Source organism: Adiantum capillus-veneris, chromosome 6 (assembly GCF_014529385.1).
Source record: "Adiantum capillus-veneris isolate H3 chromosome 6, ASM1452938v2, whole genome shotgun sequence".
Taxonomy (NCBI): Eukaryota; Viridiplantae; Streptophyta; class Polypodiopsida; order Polypodiales; family Pteridaceae; genus Adiantum; species Adiantum capillus-veneris.
In genome coordinates this window covers 101,041,148-101,062,309 of record NC_140936.1, presented here as the reverse complement: position 1 = coordinate 101,062,309, position 21,162 = coordinate 101,041,148, and the positions used below count along the sequence as shown (strand labels likewise).

Below are 21,162 nucleotides of genomic sequence, written 5' to 3'. Positions count from 1 at the left end.
CTTTTTATCTTTCATTCAATTTTATAGGTGTGATTATTTTGGTATTTCATGAATATTTTGAATTCTGAGCATTTCAACATTAGAAGTAATTAAGTCTTAGAAAATGGAATCCAAAAGTTGTATTATTTTTCAAGTGCATGTTTAGTTCTTTATTTATCTTCTCCACAAAAAAATAATTTAAAACTCAATTTTTAGTAATTAAGTGAATTATAAGTAGTACGACCTAGAGGCACACAAGTGTGAATATGAACTTGTTTTAAACGACTTACACCGTTTGATTCTTGATTGATTTTCTAAAGCATGTGTCTAACAAGAACTTTTGATATTGCCTATTGAAATTTGTTAAAAGGGCTTGCTAAGAGGGATTACAAGGTAGATGATCACAATGGCCTCATCAACTTGGGCATGGGATGTATATGTATATATCCAATTCCTTAACTGGAACATGGGCCTAGCTTTTCTAGTGCTTAAGGAAATGGAGAGGGATAAGAACAAAGGAAAAAGCACGAGGAGAGATAGGGAGGTTAAAGATATAAGTGAGCATGAAGAGGCCTCAATGAAGCTTGTGCTCCTACATGACTCTAGTGTAGATGGACAACATAAATTAAAAACCAGATGGAGATAAGGTGATAGAGGAGGTTCTAGACTTCCATCTACTCCATTTGCATGCAATGGTGATAAAGGGTCATCAATTTTCTTTTGTCAAATGACATTTTGAAAGACCATTGGACTTGGTAGTATAAGCAAAATTCTTAATTATTTCACGCTCCAGCCTTTACTATGGAGCTTTGAAAATTATGGAATTTGTGCTCTTTTTATTTTTTTTTATATCATGCAAAAAAGCAACTATGATGGCTCTCCATTTCCTATTCTTCTTATTCATTGGTGATGGGGAAGGAGGTGATTGTTGTTTCCATGCAAGGACAAAGTCTTGTACTTTTGTCTTGACTCTAGAGGACTGTTCGTTCCTCTGTGGTTTGGGTTGTATTCTTCTTCCTCTTTTAAAATTTCTTTGGCATGGTCACTAGGGTGTGGTCTTGCGTTCCCTCTTTGTAAGAAGTCTACTTATCTGAGAAAATGGGGTCACTTGGAAAAAGATTCAAAAGAATGTGTTGCATTCGAGACTTGTTAGGTCCATCAAAGTACGGGGGTTTTTTTGCACCATGATCAAGTTACATGCCTGTTTGCGGGTCGCCGCGATGGACGTCCATAGCATAGCTCTCAAGCATCAACATAAAATTATCGATACAGGGGAAGCGACTCGGATGAGGCATGGAAACTCACTAGGGTGTCAATCCTAATGAAGTGAACTTGAAGAGATGCAACTACTAACTCTACAAGCAAATAAAACGCACAAAAGCCAAGTAATCTGCCTATGTCCTTCTACACAGCTCTATAGTCATCACACCCGTTCACCATGCAAATCATATCGGAATCGCACGAAACTTGAAGGGAAGCTACAGGGGACTATCAGAAACATATCCTATCACTGTCCCACAGCATTCTGGAGAGGTACACGATCGCGATCGTTCGTCCCACAGTACGCAAAAACAATAAACGAATGATCCTAAAGGGTCGTTTTTAGGTCCGTAAAGCCTCTCCTAGGGTCAAAATGTTGGGGTATAAAGCCCAATGTGGTCGCCCAGGTAAGTGGGCGGGCCGCCAGGTATGTACACATATTCTTTTGTAAAAACCTAATAAGAACTCACTATGCTCTACACATTACAGTAGAGCGAGTTCACCATATCGTCGTGCTCTTCTTCTCGCACACTCTCTCTCGCGTCGCACTTCCGCTCGTACTCCTTCAGCTGGTATCAGAGCTCAGATCGAGGCTCGGGGCAGCACTGCAGCAGGCTAGAGTCACCAGCTCAGATTGGAGTGAAATTCGACAGGCAAAGACACGGCCATCTCGGCCACCGTTCGGCTTCGACAAAGGTCTGCACAGGCCATTTTCGACTACGTGGTCTCAGCGGGTGCAGATCCGACTCTGCAAATTTGGGATTTTTGGCCTACGACTACAGGTGCTGAGGATATTGACACTCCCAGAGTGTTGATTTGTGGCCGTCTACACATCGAAGGACGGCTCACAGTTCTTGGAGGCGTGTCACATACGACACGGGCGCATCTACACACAGACTGTAGGCGACATCCACTAGTTCATAAGGTAGCTTGTGTTTGCTGCTTGATATTCCAGATTTCATCCTGACATTGCAGGTACTTCCACATGGGATGTATTGTCAGAGATGATGTATGTCTGTTGAGGGTTTGCTGGCTGTGAGTCACGCAGCAAACAACCGCCGCAGCGGTTACAGCATACAATGAGAAATTTGTGGATGTATGACTTTGTGGGAAGTCTATGTACTGTCAGATTTACTGCAACCTTTGTTGAGGGTCGAGTGAGGTTTTATTGAGCTGGGGGATTCTCGAATGTTGAGATCCTTTCGGTGATACAGGTCTTGGAGCGATCCCTCGAGCACCCTTAGATAGGCAGCTAGGATGTATTGACTGTGAGTTAGACAGTTGGGATTGCATCTTTGCTTTACTATCGTTGAGGCATTGTCGCAGTCTATGCTTACAGGACAGTGACAGGACAGTCAGAGACAGTACAAGTGCAGGAAAAGTTTACTTACAGCTTACAGTGTCAGAGAGATAGTGCTTTTGAGCTGTTTTTGGTCTGTTTTTTAGTACACCAAAGCCATTTTACAAAGGAGACTCTGCCAAAATTTCTGCAGAATCTGAAGCTTTCTTGGTTCATTTGACAGGTTGATATTGGTTCAGAGGTCAGTTTACAGGGGAAACTCTGCCGAATTTTCCCCAGGAAAGTAAACTACTGTGAAGCGTGTAGCTATGGCTGGATCACAGGACACTGCTCTTTACAATATCAAGAAGCTGGATGGAACCAATTTCCCATTGTGGAAGAAGCAGATTTGGCACGTGTTGGTACAAAAGAAGCAGATAAAACCTATAAAGCTCAAGGGGATAAAACCAGAAGATATGGACGAAGATGAATGGAGCGAAATGGATGAATTGGCACTTTCTACCATTATGCTGACTTTGGCAGAAAGCATTTTTCAATGTAGCAGACGAGATGTCGGCTTATCAAGCATGGTTAAAGTTGAGTGATCTTTATGAGAAGCAGAGTGTAGCTTCACAGGTATACTGGCTTAAGAAGCTTGTTGACTTGAAGATGAAAGAAGGGACACCTATGTCCAATCATCTGAATGAATTCAACACAATCTATAGTCAGTTGTCAGCTCAAGGTGTCAAGTTTGATGAACCTCTTAGAGCTATGTTCCTGTTGATCACATTGCCGGAAAGTTGGGACACTTTTCGCACAGCTTTGAGTAATTCTGCACCTCCAGATGGTTTGAACATAGCAGGTGTAGAAGGAAGTCTGCTTACTGAAGAAACCAATAGAAAGACAATGGACAAAGGCAAAGGAACAGCCTTAGTTGTCAGGGGAAGGACCAAAGAAAAGTACAAAGGTGGAAAGAGGAATTAGTCTCGTAGCAAGTCCCGCAGTGCTAAAGGCAAGAGTGACATAGAATGCTACCATTGTGGCAAGAAGGGTCACATGAAAAGAGACTGCAGAGAATGGAAAGCAGAAAAAGGCAAAGAGAAAGCTGAAGACCATGGTGAGAAGAACAAGTCCTCAGTGAAGATTCAAGAAATAAGTGTGACAAACACTGTTGCAGAGGATGACAGTCTAGTGTCAGGAGACATCTACTTCTTGAAGAATACAATGGACTCAGCTCTTCTTACAGCATCTGATGGAAATGCACTGAGTGACTGGATTATAGACTCAAGGGCATCACTTCATGTGTCTCCAAACAGGGAGTGGTTTACTTCTTATGTGACCTCTAAAGATCATGTTCGGCTAGGCAATGGGTAGACATGTGAGATCTTAGGTGTTGGAGATGTTCAATTGAAGTTTCAGAATGGCTCTTCTTTCACGCTAAAGAATGTGAGACATGTTCCCGCAATTACAAAGAGCTTGATCAGCACAGGTTTACTTGATGATGCTGGCTACGTCACCACTTTTGGACAGAACATGTGGAAGATATCCAAGGGTTCTATGACAGTAGCACATGGAGTAAAGTCTGGAGGAATTTACATGATTTATGTATCAAATGTCTCTAAAAATGTAATCAATGTAACCGAGCAGCCGAACGTTTCTTTGTGGCATAGCCGGTTAGGACATATGTCCAAGAAGGGAATGGAAATCTTGTCTCGTTCTGGTTATTTGCCTGGCTTTTCATTTAATGATTTTGAATTCTGTGAACATTGTCTGTATGGTAAGCAAACACAGCAGCCACATAAGCATAGAAGCAATAGAAGAGATACACAGTTGGCACTTGTTCATAGTGATTTGTGTGGACCTATGCCTAACCTATCTCTAGGGGGAGCTTCTTACTTTATGACATTTATAGATGATTACTCGAGGAAAGTATGGGTTTACTTTCTCAAGCACAAGGATGAAGTGTTTAGTGTTTTCAAAACGTTTGTGACACTTGTGGACAATCAGAGTGGCAAGAAGCTTAAATGCTTACGCACTGACAATGGTGGAGAGTATGTTTCAAAGGCCTTTCACGACTTTTGTGAGTCAAAAGGTATAAAATGTGAACTTACTGCTCCTTACAATCCTCCTCAAAATGGTGTTGCTGAGAGGATGAATATGACCATACAAGAGAAGGTCAGAAGTATGTTGTCTAATGCACAACTGCCAAATGGGTTTTGGGCTGAAGCTGTATCAACAGCTGTTCATCTTGTCAATAGATCTCCTAGCAAGGTTTTGCAAAAGGATTCAGTGCCAGAGATGGTATGGTCAGGCAAAATGCCCTCATACAAGCATCTCAGAGTCTTTGGCTGTGAGGCATATACTCACGTTCCAAAGGAATTTAGGAACAAACTTGAGCCAAAGAGTAGAAAGTGCATCTTTCTAGGCTATGGTAATTCTGGTGAGATGGGGTACAGACTTTGGGATCCCGAATCCAGAAAGGTCGTCCGCAGCAATGATGTTCACTTTAATGAATCCAAATATCATTCTAAACCAGAGAGGGTTGAGGAGATTAGAAGAGTTGTCTTCCAAGAAGATGGACCTGCACGTGCAAGACAAAATGTCAGGGCTCAAGAGGAGCAAGGACAGGATAGAGTGGAACCACAGGTTGTGGCTGAGCCTGAGCCACCTATTGTGCGTAGATCTGGACGTGTCACGCGACCTCCTGATAGGTTTGTTCCATCTATGAACTATGTCATGTTGACTGATTGCAATGAGCCTTCATGTTACAAGGAAGCAGTGCAAATGAAGGACTCCGGGAAATGGCAATTGGCCATGCAGTCAGAGATGACAGCTCTACATAAAAACAAGACATGGAAGCTAGTTAAATTACCATAGGGCAAAAAGGCTCTACCTTGTACATGGGTTTACAGGTATAAGATCACTGCTCATGATAGTCAGCCAAAGTACAAAGCAAGGCTTGTTGCCAAGGGCTTTAAGCAAGAACAAGGCATTGACTTTGATGAAGTCTTCTCTCCGGTGGTCAAGATGACTACATTGAGATGCTTTCTTGCATTGGTTGCCATATTAGATTTGGTGTTGCACCAAATGGATGTCAAGACAGCGTTCTTGCATGGTGATTTAGATGTGGAAATTTACATGCAGCAGCCAGAAGGGTTTGTTGAGAAAGGCAAGGAAGATTGGGTATGCCAGTTGTTAAAGAGTCTTTATGGCTTAAAACAATCACCGAGGGCATGGTACCATAAATTCCACAAGTTTATGCTTTCTCAAGGCTACAAACGTAGTGAGTTTGATCACTGTCTATATACAAAGAAGGCTAAGGATGGTAGTTGGCTGATCCTTATTTTGTATGTGGATGACATGTTGATTGCTGGCAAGCACTTGGAAGAAATTTCAGCTTTGAAGTCAAAGATGGCAAAATCGTTTGACATGAAAGACATGGGTGAGGCAAGTCATATACTTGGTATGCGCATTGAGAGAGACAGATCAAAGAAGTTGATTTGGTTATCTCAAACAGAGTATATTGACAAGGTTTTGCAACGTTTCAATATGGAGAAGGGAAAGGCACTGAGTGTTCCATTGCCACCATATGTGAAACTTAGCAAACAAGATTGTCCTGTGTCTGAGGAAGAACAGGCGGAAATGGATAAGATTCCATATGCGTCTGCAGTGGGTAGTTTGATGTATGCAATGATTGCTACTCGCCCAGACATTGCATTTGCAGTGGGAGTAGTAAGTCGATACATGTCAAACCCAGGCAAGAAACATTGGGAGGCAGTGAAGGGAATATTGAGATACCTGAAAGCTACAAAGAGTATGCGTATATGCTATGGGAGTCAGGAGCTAAGTGTAAAGGGTTTTACAGACTCAGATTATGCAGGTGACTTAGACAACCGAAGGTCTACGTCAGGGTATGTCTTTACATTGGCTGGTGGAGCAGTATCATGGCGTTCTAGATTACAAGATTGTGTTACTCAGTCTACTACAGAGGCTGAATATGTTGCATCATCAAAGGCATGCAAAGAATCAATTTGGCTTAATCGACTAGTAACAGATTTGGGAATCAAAGAAGAGATGCCTGTGTTATATTGTGATAGCCAAAGTGCTATACAATTGGCTCGCAATCCAGTTTATCACTCAAAGACAAAGCATGTGGATGTGAAGTATCATTTCATCAGGGAAATGCTCGAGGATAAGCAACTTCAGCTTGTCAAAGTTCACACCACAGAAAATCCTGTTGATCTACTTACAAAAGGACTTCCCTCAGAGAGCTTTGCGCATTTTCGCAAGCAGTTAGGTGTAGGGTAGTACATCACTTCTCTACATCTCTTGTATATTAGCTTGTATAGTAGCTTCTCTCACACTTAAAGTACCACATTGGACTTTAAGTGGGAGGTTGTTGGGGTATAAAGCCCAATGTGGTCGCCCAGGTAAGTGGGCGGGCCGCCAGGTATGTACACATATTCTTTGTAAAAACCTAATAAGAACTCACTATGCTCTACACATTACAGTAGAGTGAGTTCACCATATCGTCGTGCTCTTCTTCTCGCACTCACTCTCTCTCTCGCGTTGCACTTCCACTCATACTACTTCACAAAACAACATAAAATACGCATATAAACACTCAAAACAGCGATTTAAGCCCTAAACGGACGCGTTTGAAACCTTCATCGAATCTTGAATGCTTACACTTGAATGAAAGAGCAGAGTAAGAGGAACACAATGCAAGAAACAAAACTGAATCTGGACTACCGTAGCCACAGAAGCGATGATTACAAGTTGGAGCAAAGAGGTAGCTCTCTGTACGTAACACAGTAGTCCCTTATCTTCACAAAAAATGATCTCCCTTTCCCACTAACCTTAGCGTATTATATACCTAGGGCTTTCTAAAGTGGCCGGCGGCCAACTTCTCATGGACCTTTACATACATCATTGGAAAAATTACATCTTTGACTCAGACTTGACATAGGCGATTGTCATTAGACTTTTACAGGGTTTGATGTATTAAACATCGGAAAAATAATGTGACCACATCAAAACTTTGGTCGACTGTCCCAATGGGCACCTTGGCTAGGTGGGCACTTGTATGTTGTTATCACCTCCAAACACTCCCCCCTTCCTAGCTCGTGTCGTCCATTGACACAACCTTGTGCAGTCTTGTCATAGAGTTGTCTTCAGCTTTGTCTTCAAGGTTGGTCTTCATCTTGGGAAGCCTGTTGTCGTTGATGACGCTCCCCCCTTCCTTGAGTGATGCATAGCTGTCATGTTGTTGATACATGATTTGAGCTTTGATTATCGAGGCAACGTTTCTTCTTGTTGTGCATTCGCCTCTTGGTTGTCAATCTTAGCTGTCGTAAAGATGGATGTTCAAGTGTTTGATCATGTAGAACTGATTTTCCTTGTGGCGTGGACTTTATGATGGATATTCTTTCAAGGTCCACTGCAATTTGAGTTGTTTGCAATAGGTCACCAATGTTGAAGCACTGTGTGAGCTATTTTTTATTGTTGTGGATAGCTCGCTTGCTAAATTTCTCATTGCTTGATGTTGTAGTCTATTGTTGGATGGAGCTTTGTTGTCACCCTTGAAGATAAAAGATGCTCTTGATAAGCATATGGAGACCTGCTGCTTTTACTCCAAGTTGTTGTTGATTGATTTGGGTAGCCCTTTCCTTATTGTTGGTGTAGAAGGAATATATACAAGAAGTTGATGATGGGGTCTATATTAGGGTCTTAAAACCTGGATGACCAAGGGGAAAAAACCCGGTGGGAAAAAAGTGCCTTTGGTATACGCTCTTATTGGAGTTGAGCATTTGGACTGGAAGTACCTGTCATGCAAGGTGAGTGCTTGGGAGAAACAAAGGAAGAGTGACTAATGTAAGTGCCAATTATGGGACACTCTATATGCACACAAGAGTTCTTTCAAGAAAATCATGCGGTGTGAAAAATGAATTGTTGGGTGCTTCAAGGAACAAATGTAGCACATGTGACATCAAAGGACGTTTCAATAGCTTGCACATTTCCAAGAAGGGTTTTCGATGTAGAAGCTTCTCCACTCATTCCTCACTATGCATAGTGCATGAGTGTCTTTTGGGCTCTCTTCTTCACTTTACCAAACTTAAAATACATAGACTTGGACTCTTATGCTCACCTATACCAGCATGAGAGACACAACATAAATATGCTCAACTCCTCCACCTTGAGCAGTACCTAGAATAGCTAAGACTCTTAGACCACAGAGAATATTACTTGAAGCTTTGGGACTAATGCCTTGCTCATTTAGTGGCTCAGCTGCTCGACTCTTGACTTTTATGCCATGTATTTTTAATGGCGACTTGGACTTACCTGTTCATGGCCTGAAACCCAATGCCATAAGTTCTTGAGATTAAGGCCTCTATCATTGTGTTGGTCTTTGGATGCCACCATTTTGTCGAGTAGGTTGGCATATTTTGGCTCCTCTTGACTTGCTTGTTGTATGTTGATACTTCTTTGTAAAACAAGTCCTTCAGCTCTGATAGGGCTTGATGTAGCCTTTGCATTAATTTCCATGAGAAGCGATTGTCGAGATGTGTGGGTTCTCTGTGATTGAGTTTCCACTAGCAATTTTGGAACCCATCTTGTTTTTGGTCCTTGTGTGACCGTCTTTGGCAATTTATCTTCTTCTATAATTTGATGGACACTAGGCTTTGGTATCCAAACGTGATGATTTCCGTTGTAAAAGCATTGCTTTTGTAATTGATGACAAGGTATCCATCTGTAGATTGCAGCAGCCTTGGTTGTAATTGGCTTCTGTTGGCTTTTTATTGTTGTTGATTGTCTTTGTGTGGGGTCATTTGCTACTTGGTTGGTCTTAGTGGCTCTAGGTTGGGCAACTACTTTGGGTAACCATATTTGGGTGTTACCCTCATAGAATCCTTGTGCTTCGAGTACCTTCACTGGAATCACCCGTTGATTCACCTCTTTGTGCTGGGTATCTTTGTTGAAGTTTGATTCCGGTACCCAAACTTTTCGTGTTGCCCGCTTGGAAGGTCTTTTTGTTTGCCTTTTGTTGGTGTTCTTTCGCTTCCCTGAGTATTTTGTATTCCGTTGATAGCACGTCTTGTTCCTTGTAGAACTCGTTGGTTGAGGTGGGTAGTTCGAGGCTATTACTTTAGGCTTTTTGGCCCAAACATTAGTGTTTCCTTGGAAGTAGCCTTGAGCAGTGATTGACTCATTTGATGCTATCCACCCTGTCACCTTTTGTTGTTGTGGTTGAACCCATGTTTCATGTATCCAAACTGGGTCTTTGACTTGGATGTGCTCTTTGGATACCAACACTTGGTTGACATTCTTCGGCTTCTTCTGGATGCTTTTTTGTGATGGAAACTTTGGTTGATAGACTTTTTGCTTTGGTTTCCATTGCATTGTTGATGGTGTGGCTCTTGATGTAGAGGCTTCGTGGGAAATTTGATGGAAGCTCGTTGAAGGTAAAGTCGTCTAGCGAGGTTGATATACTTCAATGTTTACCTTTGCTTTACCTTTTTCCACGATGGTTGGCGATTTCTTCTCTGCATGGATTTGAGAAGCTTCATGGAGTCTTACCGTTGTTGTTGTTGTTGAAGCTTTTGATTGTTGTCGAAAGAAGATGTTCCTCCAACTTTATGTCAGGACCAGGCTCTCTTTGATATGATGGGAGTTGATTATGTGGAAAGTATCTTTATACTCCCCGGTACTCAATTTGAGTACATCTTCTGCCACTCCAAAGCTAGGAATCGGCATTTTTGAACTTGTGTAAACTGTTTCTTCTAGCTCATTGATTGGTGGCTTTCCCATCATGATCCATGTTCCATAAGTCATTAGATTCTTTGTTGCTTCTGGATCTATTGCCGCCGAACATGTAACCTTGAGCCCTGTTTGTCCGCATAAATTGAATTTGATCATCGTAGGAGATAGTCCATCTTCTTCCTTGTCCCTGTTCTTCTTTTGATCTTGCGTTTGTTGAAGATTTGTCGTTGAACTTGGAAGCTTTTCTCCTTCATCTACTTTCATTTGCACTTTTTCTAGAGCCGGCTTCTTTGAAATAGCTTTTGGCGATTCTTCAGGTATGTCAATGATGACATATTCTCGTTGTTGCTCTGCTTTCTTCATGTGCACTTTGGCATCATGCTCCATGACGTAGCTATCTGTTTCACCTTTTTTGCCTTCACACTCACAAATCTCGTTAGCTTCCTTCAACACCTTTATCGTAAATACGGGAGTTAAATCATACCCTTACTCATCACAAAATTTGGTTGGAGTTAGCTCATTCACACACACATCCAAGGTTGCCAATATTTGAGTCCATCCAAATGGCTCAAATAACTCCTCTGGAAAGGGTTCCGGTATGTAAGCTTCATTGTCCATTGATCTTTCTAGGATGCAATCCTCCTTCACTGAGCTTCCACACTTCGAAGCACCACACATCCAAAGTTCTTGTTTGGTTTGTAGCCACGCAGGTATCTCTTTCCCATTGACTATAGAAGAGTCAATTTCTTCTAACGGAGTTCTATTCACATCTCTATAGCTATGGTCTTTTATGCTTATTTTTGTGGTGATCTTTTTATGTCTCAAGTAGATATAGTCATAGCCCCAATCTTGAACCATCTTAAGTTAACGCATGAAAGGTCTTCCTAAAATGATATCAAAATTGTTCCCTTTTCCAAAATCTACTATTGCAAATGTATGTTCATATTCAATTCCACAAGAAGTCACAATAATTTGCTCTAGGATACCCATAGCTTTTTCTATGTATCCATCTGCAAGTTGCAGCTTCATTCTAGTTTTCCTAAGCACTGGTCTACCCATTTTTCCCAAACGTTTTTTGTGGCTATGGCTACTCCATCCCCACTATCAAGTACAGCCAATGTTTTAACTCCTTTGTATTCCACAGGTAAGGTGGTGTTTCCTTCTTCTCCTTCACAATATTCCCCCACCTTGTTTATTGGCACAGGTTTAGCGTCTGCACTTTCTTGTTGAGTTTTGTTTGATTGTTCATTTGAGGGTAGATCTTGAAGAGGTATCTTTAATCCCATCTTCCCCAAATTGTTGCCTACTTCATCCCATACATGTGGTCTAAATCTTAAGCAGTTCAGATAGAGTAATGGTGCACTGTATTGGAGCTGACATCAACTCTTGCATACTCTTTGTATCCATCGTCTTGGATATGGGTTTCCTCTGAGATGGCACCACTCTAGTCTCTGAGTCTGCCTCATGTTCTCCTATGTATGAGGGTAAGGTCTTCAAGGACTCTGGTTTGCTTTCAATTGAAACTTCCGTCCCTGCATCTCCGTTTAGAGATTGAATGTCTCCCTGATAGACTTCATTCCCTGTATTGACCTCAATTATGGGTGCAGATTGGAAAGTCGCACTTCCATCTTTTGCACTTCTAATTGCTTCCCACAATTCATTTGGCCATGGCTCATCTATCTCTGGGATAGGTGCCATAAATTGTGATTTTGACCTTGCATCATTAGTGGTGTTGGCCACTACTTGATCATCTAGTTGAATTTCTAGGTTGTTGGTTTCTTGTGTTGCACTCTTTGCTTGGATATCCCTTTGTGATTCTAGCTCAATGTTTCTTTGAGTTAATGTTTCAACAACCTTTGCCTTAGGCATTTCAAATCCAACACTTTTTGGTTTTGTTTCTGGAGGTGGAATTGGTGCTTCAGGCTCCATCATTGCCTGTGCAATTTTGACCAATTCCTTACACATTTTCAACCTCTTAGTCTCTACCTCAACATGAGGATATTTCATCCCTCGTTGCTCTAGGGTTTGGTTGGGTTTCAATCTAGCCTCATATGCTTCCAGTGCAGCATCTAATGGCTCTAGGACTTTGTCTACCAATACAGATCCTCCAGAAGACGCCTTCCTTGGTTTCTTATCGCTCACCATCGTTTTGTTTTCCAGTTCTTGTTTTAACTGCTCCTTTGTCTCTTGTAATTCTGTTTGTAGTGCAGTTTGTTTTGTAATTGTTTTTGCTTTAACTCTGTCTCTTTTGGCTTTCCAGGATTTTCTCCCAGTCCTTACTGACACACTAGTTGTCTCCCCTTGTTTGGGTTGTTGATCTTTCTCCTCATTAGCTTGGTCCTCAGCATTTTCTTTTGCTTGGGCTCTCGTCACTACCTTCACAGGAATTTTGGGTTCTGCCTCGGATCCACTTGGAGAAGGTAACACTCCCACAACATTCATTGTTGTTTTCCCCTGTTTGTTTGGGTGTTTTGGACAATTTGGAACAATGTGTGTAATGGCACACTCCGAACAATATCCAATTATCTCTACACGAGAACAATTCTTGGCCCAATGGTTACCTCCACACTTGTAGCATGGTCCATCTTGTTGAGTCACTGGTGGTGCATTTGATGGTTGTTCTTGCTTAGCCAGAACGGTCTCTGGTCTACGCTCTTGATTGGCTATGAACATCAAAGTGTCCTCAATGAATAGAGTTTTCTCGTAGGTTCTTGTCCTAGCCTAGGTTGTGATACCTTAGCTCTTTGTAAAGCCCTTGATACAACCCTATTTTGAAATAATGGATGATTTGGTAAAGGCATTTGTTTTTCTATTTGATGTCCAAATAGTGTCCCCCTCGTGTAGGTTTGATTATAGTAGCACTCACTCATCTCATGATTGGTCCATTTTTGCTCAATGGCACACCATTTTATTCGTTGTGCTACCTGCACTACTAGATCATCTAGGTCTAGGTTGGTCATTAATTGAGACATAACCAATTGCCTTGTGTTGGTTTCACTAGATGCTAAAGGAGCATTATCCATAGTGATCTTTGTATCACCAATTTCCTCGCCATAGGCTTTACAATTGTCAACTAGGTATAGCGCTTCTCTCGTGACTTGTTCAAAGGAAGTACATCTTTTTAAGTGCAAATATTTCTTGAGAGTTTCATTTATCAAACCCTCTATGAAGAGAATTGATAATCTTTCATCCTGGCGGTAACTCGCGCTCCGGACATCTCTCTATATATTGTTTGAAGCATAGCGATGCTTCCTTCACTCTCTCATCTTCTTTTTGCTTGAATGCATAGATTTGGGACACTGTGTTATGCTTGATTCCCCTTTTAGAGAACTCCACAACAAATTCTTGCAACAGTTGTCCAACGTTTGAGAAGGCATTTTTGTCCAACGGTTGGAACCAATTCAATGCTATCCCTTCCAAGGTTAATCCAAATCCCTCATACTGTGTGTGAAAATAACATACTTGTTCAGCTCTTAACACTTGTTTGAACAAGGATGCATGTACGTATGGATCCCTTAACCCATCATACGCCAATTGATATGGTCTCATTGGTTCTGGTTCAACCATGTATCTTAGCGTGCTGGGGTCTCTCACAAAGACATCCCTGGTTCCTTCTTCTCGTCTTGGAGCAAATCCTGGTGGAATCCCCTTTGATATGAGCTCTGGCATCATTTTTGGCTGAAAGTAAGTAGGAATCGGAGTACCCTTGTATATGTATCTCTCTAACTCACTTGGGCTGATAAGTTTGTACTCTCGTCCATACTTATCTACCATTAGAACTTGCACTCCGTGGTCATCTGTGTATGTGAAGGCATAGAGGTTCTTGTAGTCTGTCAACTCTTCAATGATGGAATTTAAACATCTATAGAAGTTGTTTTGATCCCCAATAGGTAACCTATAAAGGCCATCATAAGTGTAATCTGTTAGAACTCTCGTGGCTTCATTGGTTTTGATGAACCTCACGTTGGGTTTGTTGATTAGAGGATGCTTCTCCTCTAAGTCTCCAGCAATTTCCACTTTTGCTCTTTCAAACTCCCGCATTTTAGTTGATTGGTTTGGCTTCCAGTGAGCTACATGATCACTTGACAAATATCCATGAGCCCTGCCTTGAGATTTGGCTTGATATGATTGATAAGCCTCATGGTCTTGTCTCAACCCTCTTGTTATAGGTGTTGCAGTATTTCTGGCTGTTTTTGTAGGCGGCATAGCTCTGAGTTGAGTGGGAAACCCTAATGATGGATGAGTTGTCATGATTAAGCCTCACTCAATACTCTCAAGATGGTCCTTGATAAGAACACCTTGGCTTAGTGCACACAATCCCTTTTTGCCTCTGGTCAAATCTCTAAAAAGTTAGGAATTTGTGACTTTTTGGTCTCTGGAAATCGGTCTTGGGGTACCCTAAAAGTTTGGATTTAGGAAACCTAGTTTGGTGTGTGCTATTGCCCACAAGCTTTCTTCCTAGCTATACCTGACTCAATTTGGAGTTGTCTATCAAAAGTTAGAGCACTTTTAGTGAATTTGCACTTGAAACAGCACTCAAAACAGTCTCAAGACCAGAACACAGGAACTTTGGCTTGTATCTTGGCTTCCAGAGGGTATTTTTCACTCAAACTTGATATTTGGGATGTACTCAAGTAGGTCTACAAACTTATGAAGTCAGATCCCCCCACTGTGTAGAGGTACACCGATCGCGATCGTAGTTTGGAGCCCAAATTGGATGAAATTTTCGGAGTTGATAGACATGGGTATGATTAGTCTATTCCCAAACCCACTTTGCATTTGGATCACAAAAACTTGAATTTTCTCAAAATTTTGGTCTGAAGGATTAGTGATCAGTGTTTGCCCTATTTGACAACTGTCTTTTGGTTTTTTGACCCTGGTTCTTTTGGAAAAGTTGTTTGTCTAGTCATCAGCTACCTACTCAAAAAGTCTCAACTCAAAATGTCAGTATGGTACACCGATCGCGATCGTACTTTTGAGCCCAAATTGGATGAAACTTGTGGATATGGTAGACAATGATGTGTACAGTCTACTCCCCAAATCTTTTTGAATTTGGATCACCAAAAGTCATGTTTTCACCAGATCTTGGTCTGCTGCAGTGGTTTTCTGTCTGTCTGCTATTTTTGGCTATTTTGGTCACTTTTTTGAATTTTGAAAACTCGTGCTATCTTATATAACCTAAGTGTATGTGTGGGTAAAGTCTGGTCAAAATTTGTCACTGAGGTACACCGATCGCGATCGTAGTTCTGAGCCCAAATTGGATGAAACTTCACCAGCTTGTTCACTAGGCTATTTTAAGACTACCTGCCAAATATTTTTGAATTTGGACTCAAAAAAGTCAAGAATTTGCAATTTCTTGGTCTGAAGTGTCTGATTTCCAGAATCTGTCAATTTGACTTGATCTTGATGTTTGTTTTGGGAAATGAAAGCTATTTGGGATTGTCTTGTGTATAGGCTATCCCTCTGTATGCTTTCTTCTCAGTTTTGATGTGTTTTGGTCTACTGAAAGTCAATTTCTATGCCAGTTTAGCAGTTTTTTACTCGGATTTGTATTCAGTGGTTTTAACCTGTTTTTTGTGGTTTTTGACCCTAGGTCCTTTAGACTTTTATGTTTGTATACACCTGAGGATCCCACAGATGAACTCTGGTCAAAATCTGGGACTGAGTTACACCGATCGCGATCGTAGTTTGGAGCCCGAATTAGACCAAATTTGGCATGCTTGTAGACACTGATGTTTTAAGGCTATCCCCCAAGTCTTTGCATTTGGATCACCAAAAGTCAAGATTTTACAGTTTTTGGGTCTATCAGGCTAGTTTTACCCAAGTGGCCTGATTTTCTTGATTTTTGATGTTTTTGGGTGTGGTTGCTTTAGACAAACTTGTTTAGAATCTTATCAGGAAGGCACATGTCAAATCTTGTCCAATTCTGGCACTGAGGTACACCGATTGCGATCGTAGTACAGAGGCCAAAACTGATGAAATTTTGTATGCTCCCTTTGACAAGTGTTTCCTAGTGTTTGGTGCTACCACTTTGTGATTTGAATCAATTTCAGCTCTGTTTGGTCATATTTTCAAAATTTCAGAGTCTTATGGCCTTTTTGCCAAAGTTATGGTTTTATGGTTTCTCGACTCTAACTTTTATCCCAAATCTGACTGGAATGTGATTTACTTATCCTACTCCTAAGTACAGAAATGAAAAAACATAAGAAAATGAATCAAACAAAACAAACAGGATAAAAAACGAATGATGGATCAGTACTCAATCAATACAAAGAAATTTGAAGAGGAAACATGCTTAAAGCAACCTCACTCACAACTCCCTATATCTCTCAAGAGTAGATCTAGCCAGTCCACCGACCCTAGACTCCACTAAGCACTAAACCCCTGTCTAGATGCTTCACTAAAATGTAAATGGAATGGAAATTATCTTTTCAAACAATAAGAAAACTCTGAATACGCACTCGGTCACTCATCACCTAAGATTCATTCCCCAGCAACGGCGCCAATGTTTGCGGGTCGCCGCGACGGACGTCCATAGCATAGCTCTCAAGCATCAACATAAAATTATCGATACAGGGGAAGCGACTCGGATGAGGCATGGAAACTCACTAGGGTGTCAATCCTAATGAAGTGAACTTGAAGAGATGCAACTACTAACTCTACAAGCAAATCAAACACACGAAAGCCAAGTAATTTGCCTATGTGCTTCTACACAGCTCTACAGTCATCACGCCCGTTCACCATGCAAATCATATCGGAATCGCACGAAACTTGAAGGGAAGCTACAAGGGACTATCAAGAACATATCATATCAGTGTCACAGCATTCTGGAGAGGTACACGATCGCGATCGTTCGTCCCACAGTACGCAAAAACAGTAAACGAATGATCCTAAAGGGTCGTTTTTAGGTCCCTAAAGCCTCTCCTAGGGTCAAAACAACATAAAATACGCATATAAACACTCAAAACAACGATTTAAGCCCTAAACGGATGCGTTTGAAACCTTCACCGAATCTTGAATGCTTACACTTGAATGAAAGAGCAGAGTAAGAGGAACACAATGCAAGAAACAAAACTGAATCTGGATTACCGTAGCCACAGAAGCGATGATTACAAGTTGGAGCAAAGAGGTAGCTCTCTGTATGTAACGCAGTAGTCCCTTATCTTCACAAAAAATGATCTCCCTTTCCCACTAACCTTAGTGTATTATATACCTAGGGCTTTCTAAAGTGGCCGGCGGCCAACTTCTCATGGACCTTTACATACATCATTGGAAAAATTACATCTTTGACTCAGACTTGACATAGGCGATTGTCATTAGACTTTTACAGGGTTTGATGTATTAAACATCGGAAAAATAATGTGACCACATCAAAACTTTGGTCGATTGTCCCAATGGGCGCCTTGGCTAGGTGGGCACTTGTATGTTGTTATCACCTCCAAACAATGCCTCATTTTTGGAGCCAAAAATTGGAGTTTTCCATGCAAGGCCATGTTCCGGGGACAGATTACAGCCAAATCAGGCATCTTTTGCACCAAAGAACCGTGTCGTGGGGTGTTTCGGGACACGAGGGGTCTGTACCAGGCTCTGTGCGCCACGGGCGTGCAAAATCCATGTTTGAAGTGAAGATTTTGGCCAAATCAAGCATCTTTTGCACAAAAGGATGGTGTCAGGGGGGGTTTTTGGGACTGGGCACGCAAATGGCCATTTGTGCGCCGTGGTACATGGAGCTTGGTCCGGAACCCCCCCCCCTCCCCCCCCCGTTCCCAAAAAACCCCCCCGGCACCGTTCTTTTGTGCAAAAGATGCTTGATTTGGCCAAAATCTGCACTTCAAAGATGGATTTTCTGGGTTGTGGCACAAGGAGCTTGGTACAGACCCCTCACATCCCAAAACAAGCCCTGGCGTTGTTCTTTGGTGCAAAAAATGCCTGATTTGGCCGGTACATACCCCTCGGGTCCTGAAACACCCGTTGGCGTGGTTCTTTGGTGCAAAAGATGCCTGATTTGGCCGGTACAGACCCCTCGCGTCCTAAAACACCCCCCCCCCCCGACGCGGTTCTTTGGTGCAAAAGATGCCTGATTTGGCCATAATGTGCCCTCGAAACATGGCCTCGCATGGAAAACTCCAATTTTCCGACCACAATCCAGCCAATAAATTTCGGCAAAAGGGAATATTCTAGTGAACCTACTCGAGACCGGGGATTAAGTTTTGATTTTTTGGCCAATGATTTTAGTTTTTCGACGAGTGATTTTTCTCATGTACAATGGATTCTACTCATTATCGGGTCTTAAAAATGTGTTTTTCTAAAATAAGAATTACAAGGGTAAATCAGGCTCTATACTCAACGCATTTCCATGTCCATCTTTAACAAGATAATTTGTCAAATTGCAAGAATTTTCACTATCATTGATGTATGTTAAATATTTCTTAAGTTGGCTCAAACTTTTTTGAAAATTCCATTTAGGTATGTAGTATAGTTGTGAAGCTTCTACGATATCTCAATAAAGATTGATGGAATTCAATACTCATTTAAGCTCAGTAATAAATTGCAACTTATTGCATAACTTCTACTTTTTTTTAATCCATTTTTTGGGTCCTTTGAAATCAAAGGAAAGTCTTATCATGTTTTTAATGTATTAAAACTATACTTCCATGAATATTTCATATTGTATATGGAAGTTATGGTTAGATTATCAAAATCTATCATGACCTGAGTGGTCTAAGCCACTAACTTGATCCAAGGAACTTTTGTGTATATGTGCTAAAGTCCACCACTTACCCCACCATTCTAGCATTTGGTCAATAATTCATTAAGTTTTAAGTACTTAAACTTCTAAATAAGAGGCCCTCCTATCCCATTCTCTTCCTAATTTCTATAAAGGCTAATTGTACTTCTAGCAGCTATATGTTTCATGTTCACATTTCAGATTTAGATGTCCTTTATTTAGAAATATGAATAATGATCTTTCCTTTCTTTTAAGGTGCCTTCTGACCATCCTTTCACCAACCACTATTGATATCCAATTATATACAAGAATGTGTCAACTACAAACATTCTTGGCTAACCTGGTTCTCAACACAAATTTTTGTGGGGCCTAGAAATGAGGGAAACAATAGTATTTCAAGACACTTAAGTGCACACAATTAACCTGAGTGACAATATAAAGTAACTTCAAAACAGTGACAAAGTTCATTGCAAGTAAAGAGATGACATAATAAGATGGTAAAGGTTGTATTGCATTAATCAATTACATGAGCCCACTGGCTAAGCATATGAGATTTGTACTTAAGTGTTATGTACATGAGAACAAATCTAGGCTCTCTCTCTCTCACTACCACTCTATTGCTCCACCTTTTGGTCTCTTCGTCTTGCCTTCCATTTGCAGCACCTTTCTTTGCAGCTGTAAGTTTAGCAGACACTTTCAACCGATTCTTGGTTGTTGAGATTTGGTTCCACACTTGAATGTCCATCTTGGCTTGGTTGGTTCTTGGTCTGCAATTGAGCCACAAAGTGACTGATTATATCTCCCTAGGGCTTGACTATTCAAATATTGCAGGCATGAAATTCCACGCCATTAACTTTTGTGATACACCTTCTGCTGATAAAACATGAATACATAGATATACAATATCAGAAGCTAAATACAATATGAGTTTCTTAAATCCATAGCTGAATTTGATTGGAATATAAACATTCAAAACTTCACCTCTTCCAAGAGCAAGTATTTGAACATTGTTGAATTTAGACCAACCCATATTGTGGCCTACATTGCTGAAATGCTTTGGAGTCAAGTTTTCCAACCATTGATAGCAGCTTTCAAATAAATCTTTTGGAGGCACCAGTTTTCAATGTTGTTGAATATATGAGAATCTGCTAAAACAAGAGATGATTAATAAAGAATCCTTCTAATTTCAGAGTAAAAAGAGCTCCAATAAGTCATTCATGGAAAAAATATTCTAACAACACATGCTTTGCAGGAGCTGGCACTTACCTTAGGATCCTTTGAGCCTTACATACACCCCTTGCATTCTGCTACATTGTCACCATGTATAGTAGATCTCTACTGCATTGTATCCTTTGCCGGGTAGCTATGAGCAAGTACACTCTTGCTAGAAATTACTTGCATAGTACATAGTTCACACACACACACACATACACACAATAAAGAAGGAGATGTTGCAACAACTATAAAAAGGATTTTGAAAAGAGATAGGGAAAGTTGATTTGCATGTCAAGAAAGAGGATATGGAGCTCAAAAGAGAGATGCAAGCTTGGGAAGAGAGCGAAAGTGGACTGGGAACCTAGAAGTTGGAGCTATGGAGATAGAAGTTGCAGATCTAGAATGAGATGTTGGAGCTATGGAGAAAGAGGTTTCAAATTTAGAAGAAAAGCTATTGGAGCTATGGAGAAAGAGGTTGCAAATCTGGAAGGAAATTTTGGGGCTATGAAGAAAGAGGTTGCAGATCTAAAGAGATATGTTGTAGCTATGGAGAAAGAGGTTGCAGTTTTACAAGATGTTGTAGCTATGGAGGAAGAGGTTGCACGTTTTCAAGGAGATGGTAAAGCTATGGAGGAAGAGGTTGCAAATCTAGAAGGAGATGTTACAGAGGTAGAATGATGTGTGATAGGCTACTTTACAAAAAGATGCCCTAGCATGAGAAGAGGAGGAGAGAGAGATGTCAGGGCATATTAGAGAGAGAGTGGGGATAAAGATTGCATATTTGCACTTTTCAGCCAGCTGAGGGGAGAAAAAGAGAGCTTGGGAAGCTTTTGGAGGGGGAGAAACAAGAAGAGAGAGAAGACAAAGAGGGGACAAAGACAGGGAAACTTTTAATATTTGAAAATTGAAAAGGTGCTTTTGGGGGGAGAGTAACTCCCAC

At 41.1% G+C, this 21,162-nt stretch overlaps 1 pseudogene; it reads left to right on the top strand.

Moving 5' to 3' along the window:
* Positions 1-20,624: 20,624 nt before the first annotated feature.
* LOC147455982 (uncharacterized) lies at positions 20,625-20,935 on the top strand (annotated as a pseudogene).
* The last annotated feature ends 227 nt before the right edge of the window (positions 20,936-21,162 follow it).